General features: G+C 40.6%; 1 long non-coding RNA gene across 1 annotated transcript; it reads right to left on the reverse strand.

The window, feature by feature from the left end:
- Window positions 1-267: 267 nt before the first annotated feature.
- Window positions 268-3,759, reverse strand: LOC148091956 (uncharacterized). Its single transcript, XR_015715307.1, has 3 exons — window positions 3,560-3,759; window positions 3,047-3,151; window positions 268-1,323 (listed from the first exon to the last, which is right to left on the reverse strand). It is a non-coding gene; the product is annotated as an uncharacterized LOC148091956 (long non-coding RNA).
- Window positions 3,760-7,214: the final 3,455 nt, after the last annotated feature.

Here is a 7,214-nt window from a genome sequence, read left to right on the forward strand (position 1 = left end):
GGTGGACAATGTTGAGTTTCAGGTATTATCAAATTTCAAAGCCTGACAGAAGGACCCGAGAAGGACCGCAAGTTGTCCATCATTCCAGACCTCTTTCTCAAGGCCCTCCACTCCCACTTGTATTGTGGCCACTGTACACCTAACATAGGTACTGGGCATTGAGACCACGTTAAAGAACAAGGCACATCAGTGAGACCCTCCTGGCACAGTGGACCCCTCAGGCTCTTCTCCTGGGGCTTTAGCATTGTAAAACCAACCTGAGGAGAAACAAGTGGCAGGAGGATAATTTTAAGAGGAAAAGGTATGGGCCCCTTAGGCTCCCAAGTGCCTAGGCCTCTAGGGTTAGATATAGCTCTCTCAAGGGCTCTAGACTGCTTTGCTTCTTATAGCCAGAAGGATGGAGTTTGAAGCATGTAAGATCTTGGAAAAAGTGCAACTGAGCAAGGTCTAATCATCAGTGATTGGAAGAGAAATGTGCAATAAGAGCCAAGTGGGATTTAACTCAAAGGCATTTTGAAAGTTTGCTTCAGAGTTAGAATTGCAGCTTTCTGCCCCAAATTTCTCCACAAATATCCTATAGGCATTTTTTAAGTCCCAGAGCCCTTAACTAATGTTATTTAAGGAAATTTTATGTGACTAATTGTACAGATTGTTTGCTAACTTTTGAGCAAGGAATGATCTCAAAATACCCTTGTGTCTACTGATATTTCAAGGTAAGAGAATACTCTGAAATGCTTTTCATTTTCCAAATGCAATATTTTCCAAAATAAATGTTGGAGTAACTGCATGGTTGATACCACGTGAACATTTTAATTCACACAATAATATTCTGTAGTTTATGAAAGCTTGGCCTTTCTCCAGGAGGTTTGGAAGTCCAAAAGTCGGCTGTTTCTTCTCAGTGGGAGAAAAAATGGAGGATGTGAATCAGAATTGGTAAATTGGAGAGGAGGTCACAAACCGAATGGAGTTAAATAGGGAAAAGTGCAATGCAATCTTCGGTGGGAGGAAAGCCAGTTGCACAGAGGGGAAGGGCTGGTTACCATTAAACGCTTCAAAATTAGGCCCTTGGAGGAGAATCGAATGGGGAAGTTAACAACCCCTTGTTTCTCTCTCTTCTAGAGGACAGGCTGGTATAATGAGATCCAGGTGCAACCCATCCTTGTCTGTTCAGAAGCCCCCCAAACCTTCCATGCTTGTGGCTCGTGTGCCTCCTCTTCCAAGGAGCCTGCCCTGATGGCCATATTGCAATCATCAGATGACATCACACTGTCAAGAGGATCTGTTTCCTTGTCCTTTTGCCCATGGTCTGTGAGATTCTTGAGACTAGGATATAAAAGCACACAATAATTTTGTGCTGAATGTTGATTGAATGAGCCTCTCTGGCTGGAAATATTCCTTCTCTCCCCTGAGCTCTCTTGTTGCTTTACACTTACCTCACTCCCGTAATTTTTTTTTCACGTTCTACTTTGTACTATAATTTCTGTACATGTTAGGTCCATTATTAGACTCAGAATTCTTCTATGAGATAATATAATGCATGTTAAGTATGTCCCACGCCAGCTGAATAAATGATAGCTATTATTATTTGTGTAATGGGGTGCCTGGAAGAGCAGAAAATATATTTTAAAAAAATAAAAGCTTCAGAGAATCACCTTGAAGCAGATCTTTGTTTTGCAAGCATGAGTTGAGTAACCTTTCTTAATTATACAACTGCAAGAGACCAACTGCCTTGGAAGAAAGGAATAATAGGATGTCTCAATACTGAAATATCTATTCTTTCCCATGCCCCTTGGATAGAAAGCTGGGACTGGGGTTAAATAGAGGAGTTAGTGCTGAGGTGCACAACTCCAGGGGGCACCATTCATATTGTAATCTCTGTGATGGATGTCTATACTCTTTGGAGATGTGCTCTGAAGGATACAATTCCTTCTGAATATAGTATGTATGGTACCCCTGAAATGTGCAAGGAGGCAGTCCTAAGAAGAGGAAAGGAAAGGGGCTCTGACCCTTTCTCTTTGAGGTTCAAGGTTATCGGACCTCAGCTAGACTGAGATGGTGCTCACTGAGATCTGTTGGCAGGAAAGATGAAGGGCCTCAGAGAGGTACTTTCCATAAGAGAAGGTCTGTCTTTGGAGGGTTGGACCCAGCAAAGCTTTCTGACTGAGGATGCCATTGGGAAACAGTAAGAACACCAGGAATGTGTACTAAGTGAGCTAAGGATCTGAACCTCAAAAGCAAACACTGGTAAATCATGTAGCAGGGCAGGATCTGGACCAGCAGTAGTATCACCACAGCAGTAGTCAAGCCCAGTAGACTGTGAGGGAACAGCAGGGACCCAGTATAGCAGAAAACAGAAACTTTTGGATTGATCAACTCACCAGTTTTCTCTCAACCTGGCTTTTGGAAGTGGGTTAACCCTTTGGATTAAGGAAATGTTTTGCATTCTTGAATAGTTCAGGGGAGAGAGATATGGAACTTCCTGCTAATGAAGGCAGAGCAGTTAATTGAAAAAATCGAAGAGATGTAATTATATTTGGATTCCAGGATGATAAATGAGGTCATCATAGTTTTATCTTCTTTACCATCATCATTAGTTTTGTACACTCAGAGCATCTGGCACATGATGGGTGACCCATGAGACCAAGGGATCTCAGGAAGCCCACTTTCTTTCTTTCTTTTTTTTTTTTTAATATATCTTTATTGATTTCAGAGAGAGGAAAGGAGAGGGAGAGAGAGAGATAGAAACATCAATGATGAGAGAGTCACTGATCAGCTGCCTCCTGCACGCCCCCGACTGGGGATCGAGCCCACAACCCAGGCATGTGCCCTGACCGGGAATCGAACCTGGATCGCCTGGATCCTAGGTCGATGCTCAACCGCTGAGCCACGCCCGGCCGGGCAGGAAGCCCACTTTCTTAATAAAATTGAGAATCCAGACCTTCTCAGAGTGAGTCTAGAGAAAACCCAGAATCCCAGTGTGAAACAGACTCCCTGGCCAACTCTGGAAAGGGCCTGAATCCCCACAGGGACACTATTACCACAATACCTTTCCGGGCTGCCTGGAGAACAGGTCAGAAAGCCCACACTGGATCTGGAACACTCCTTCCGTACCTCTCTGTATTTCACCTGCTGGTTTCCCTCAGGAAAAACACTGCAAAAAAAAAAGCCAAAAACCATTTTTTCACACAATTATATATTCTTTGATCACTGTTTTATAAAAATGCATCACACAACACACAGTCCTCCGATATTCACTTTTCTCATTTACCTAGGGAACATGGACATACTTCCAGGTCAACAGATTGGGACCCAATTCATTCAAAATATACCTGCCAAATATGATTGTGTCACAGTTAATTCTACTTTCATTTATTGCTGCACAGTCAGGATTTTCCAGTTCTTACCAACAGTGTTGCAATAAATATTCTGGCATACAAATCCTTTAATATACACCTGCAGAACATACTTCTGCAGAATATGTTCCCAGGTTGTTAGGTCAATCTATGTGTGTTTGTGCATGTGTAATTTAAATTTTAATAGATGTTGCAAGATGACTTACCCCAAATATCATATTTCCATAGTTCCACAAACTTATCAACTTGTCTATGCAAATATTCATGATGGTTAAGAACAGAAGCTCTGGAGCAAGACCACCTGATATGACTCCTCGCGCTCCCATTACAAGCTGTGCAACCTTGAACAAATTAAGCAACCATGCTGAACCTCAGTTTCATATCTGTAAAATGGGGATAATAGCAGTTCCTACATATTATTAATATGTGTAAAAATGTTTGCAACAGTACCTGGCACACAGCAAGTGATCAATAAGGGTGAGCTACAATTATAGTTATGATGAATTGAAATATTAATAAAATCAACTGACTATATTTCCTCCTGTGTTGCTTTTTTCTCAAATCATAAAGATATGGTAGAAAATTCTCCTTATGTATTTCAATGGGAAACAATAACCTCAGCAGTTCATAATACAAGCCAATCAGGATTTTCCAGCTTTCCACAGCTATGACACATCATTTAATAGTGCTCCTCAATGTGTTCTGAAAGTATTTCTTTTTGCCTATATTTTCCCTTTTGAATGGGCCCAGCCCAAGAGAACTGTACACAACAGCAATAGCTTATGGTCATTTTGAAACAGAATTGCTACCAAGTTTTCACAGTAGTAAGCAGAAAAATGTCCCTAATTCTCTACCCCATTTTTACTTGAGAGGATGTCAGTTTCTTTGTGTGAAAGGGATTAACCCCAGAGAAAAAAAAACTGTGTGATTTTTTTTTTTTACATAGGTCAAGGGTGAGCATTTCATTTTTTGAGTCACTGCTAGAGGAATCCACTCTCGTCTTCCGAGCTGTTCTGTTGGAGCATGTAGCGAGCATTCCAAGGACATGTTTACACCCAATTCCAGTTTAACATGGATTCAAACAAACAGAAAGATCAAATATTTGAAACTTTTTCTGCAGACTGCTTTTGTGATTAAGAGACAAAAGCAACAGTCAGCAAGCTTAGAGACAGGAAGCTTTTCTGAAGCACCTTTTAGGGAATGTTGCAGAATCAGTTGACATTCAGTCTACTGAACCCATCAGGCATTTACTGAGCACCTACTACATACAAGGCATAACCCTACATATTGTGGGGGTGAGGCACAAAGAGAAATATGGCAGGATTAGGGTATTCCAATGGCTAACATTCTGTTGGGGCAGAAAATATCATGAAGACAGCAATGAGCTACATAACATTAGTTCTTTCTTGGTTTCTGTCAAGTGAGAGAAAATCCCACTAAAACTGACTTAAACAAACAAAAAATGATTAGCTCATGTAATGAAAAGTACCGAGGTGCTGGCCTCAAATAGGGCCTGATTGGGGTTCACTGAAACCCCAACTCTCTCATCTTCTAGATGTGCTCTCCCAAGTGGAGGCTTCACTCTCAGATTCTATGTGAATGGAAGGTGGCTTCCCAGAGCTCCAGGTCTACATACTCCAAGATTCTAGCCTAACAGAAAATAAGACTTATCTTTCAGAATACTGTGTAGTAAGTCTTGAAAGTGATTTGCCGTGGCTTGAATTTATTTGCAAGCTTATCCCTAAACTTAACACAGTGACCAGAGGGATGTCACGCACTCACTGCTCAAGGCTGTGTGACTTGCCCAGTCCTGGAGACAAAGATAAAGTCAGCACTTGCCAAAGCAAGTGACCCGAGATTGACAAAACGGGAAAATTCCTGAGGGGGGAATAAGACAGAGTTCTATTACCAGAAGAGGAAGACACGATTCAAACACAAGGATAACAGAGGAATAAATACAGCACAAGGAGAGGATGCAGAATGGGTATCTTCTGGCTCTAGGGGTCTAAGGAAGAACCACCGAAGTGCGACCAAGAAGTGAAACAGTGTTCAAATCCCTTCCTATTCTGAGAATCTGTGATTATGGAGATTGCCTCAAAACACGCAGCTATTATAAAAAGTTGGCACTGTGATTCAGTGCTGAAGAGTTCTTTCTGGCCCTGATGTCAGGCAAGTCTGGGTATGAGACCCAATCTGCCCTTTACGTAACCTTGGGTCTCAATGCGTGTTTGCATCTATAATATAGGGGTAATAACAGCCCCTACTTCATAAGGCTTTACTAGGATTAAATATGTTTATTATAACACCCCCATGCTGGGACTGGCTCCCCAAGTCCCAGTGAGAGAGTGTATGTCTTTAGGTCGTCATCTTCCATTTCCTTTTCAGCCCACTGAAATTAGGAGTCTCCTCATCACATTAATTAAACTTCTCTTACTAAGGATAGGAATGATCTCCTAAAGGCTAAAGCTAATGGATCATCCTCAGCCTTTGTCTGAGTTGACTCCTGTATGATACTAACACTCCTGATCACTGCTTCCTCCTTGAACTTCTTTAATCCATCTCTTACATTGGTTTTCTATTTGTATTTCTTTCCATCTAGATCACCCTTCCCTCTCTGTGTTCTTCTAGGATTCTCTTCCACTGTCCAGCTTAGATTTTGGGTTTTCTGGGAGTTTGTCTTTGTTCTTACAGCAGGCATATGATTATAATCATGACTGCCATTTGTTTTTTTGAATAGTCTTTCTATGTTAGGGGAAATTCCCATACTTAAGTGTAAATTTTCCAGTGTAGTAGTCATCCTCCCTCCCAGCAACAATGCAGGCATACAATCTTGATGCTATCAATCATTTCAAACCACATGAGACTAAACTAGAAACCTGGTATCCTTTAGTTTTCACCCATCAGTTCCCCATCTCCTCAAGCTCTAAGCAACCACTAATTTACTTTCTGTCTCTACAGATTTGACCATTCTGTACATTTCAATAAATGGAATCGTAAAATGTGCGGTTGTTGGGGACTGGCTTTTTTCACTCAGCATAATGTTTTCAAGGTTCACCCATATTGTAGCATGTATCATATGTGATTCCTTTTTACGACCAAATAACATTCCATTGCATGAATATATTGCATTTTCTTTATCTGCATACCATAGTGGACATCCGACTCATGGCAGATTAGTACGACTTCTACTTTATTTTAGAGGTAGGAAAACGAAATCTCAGAGAAGTAACTTGACTGAGGTCAGAAAGCTAGAAGGTGGCAGAACTGTGATGCACAAAAACCCAGGTGTATCTGATGCTATAATTTTTGCCCTTACCACTGCCTCTTACCATGTTATAGAATCTGCATGTAAGGAGATGGGACAAGGCCAATACAATTCTCATTGAAAATCCTTTTAGCAGCATGACTAAAAAAACCCAAGTAGGTAAAACTATCTAAAGCATTTTTGAAAAATAAGCAATATTTTTTAGAAGAAAAGACTGATTTTATTTTCAAATTTTTGGAAATTGTTTTCAGAAAAAAATAAAATGACAAGAACATATACAAAATCTGAAATCTTTCACTGAACTATGAATTCTTAGCAGAGGAAGGGACTTGTGAAGTATTTGAGTCCCTCTCCCTCTTGAATCACTTCTAAGACGTCCCTCACTTATGTGACCAGCCTCAAGTTTGATGTTCACATTTAAATAATGCAAGTGCACAGAATCACTTTTGTTGTTGTTGATTTTGAAGCCAAGTACTATACTCTGTATATTACAAAGCTGCTTCGAGGATGTGTCCTTTCTCTAAAAACATATGATACAAGAGGCCTGTCTCCCTTATTTTATACTTTCTTTTGTTTTAAATGACTGAAAATTATTT

This window comes from Miniopterus natalensis, chromosome 11, assembly GCF_054644295.1.
Source record: "Miniopterus natalensis isolate mMinNat1 chromosome 11, mMinNat1.hap1, whole genome shotgun sequence".
Classification (NCBI taxonomy): Eukaryota; Metazoa; Chordata; class Mammalia; order Chiroptera; family Miniopteridae; genus Miniopterus; species Miniopterus natalensis.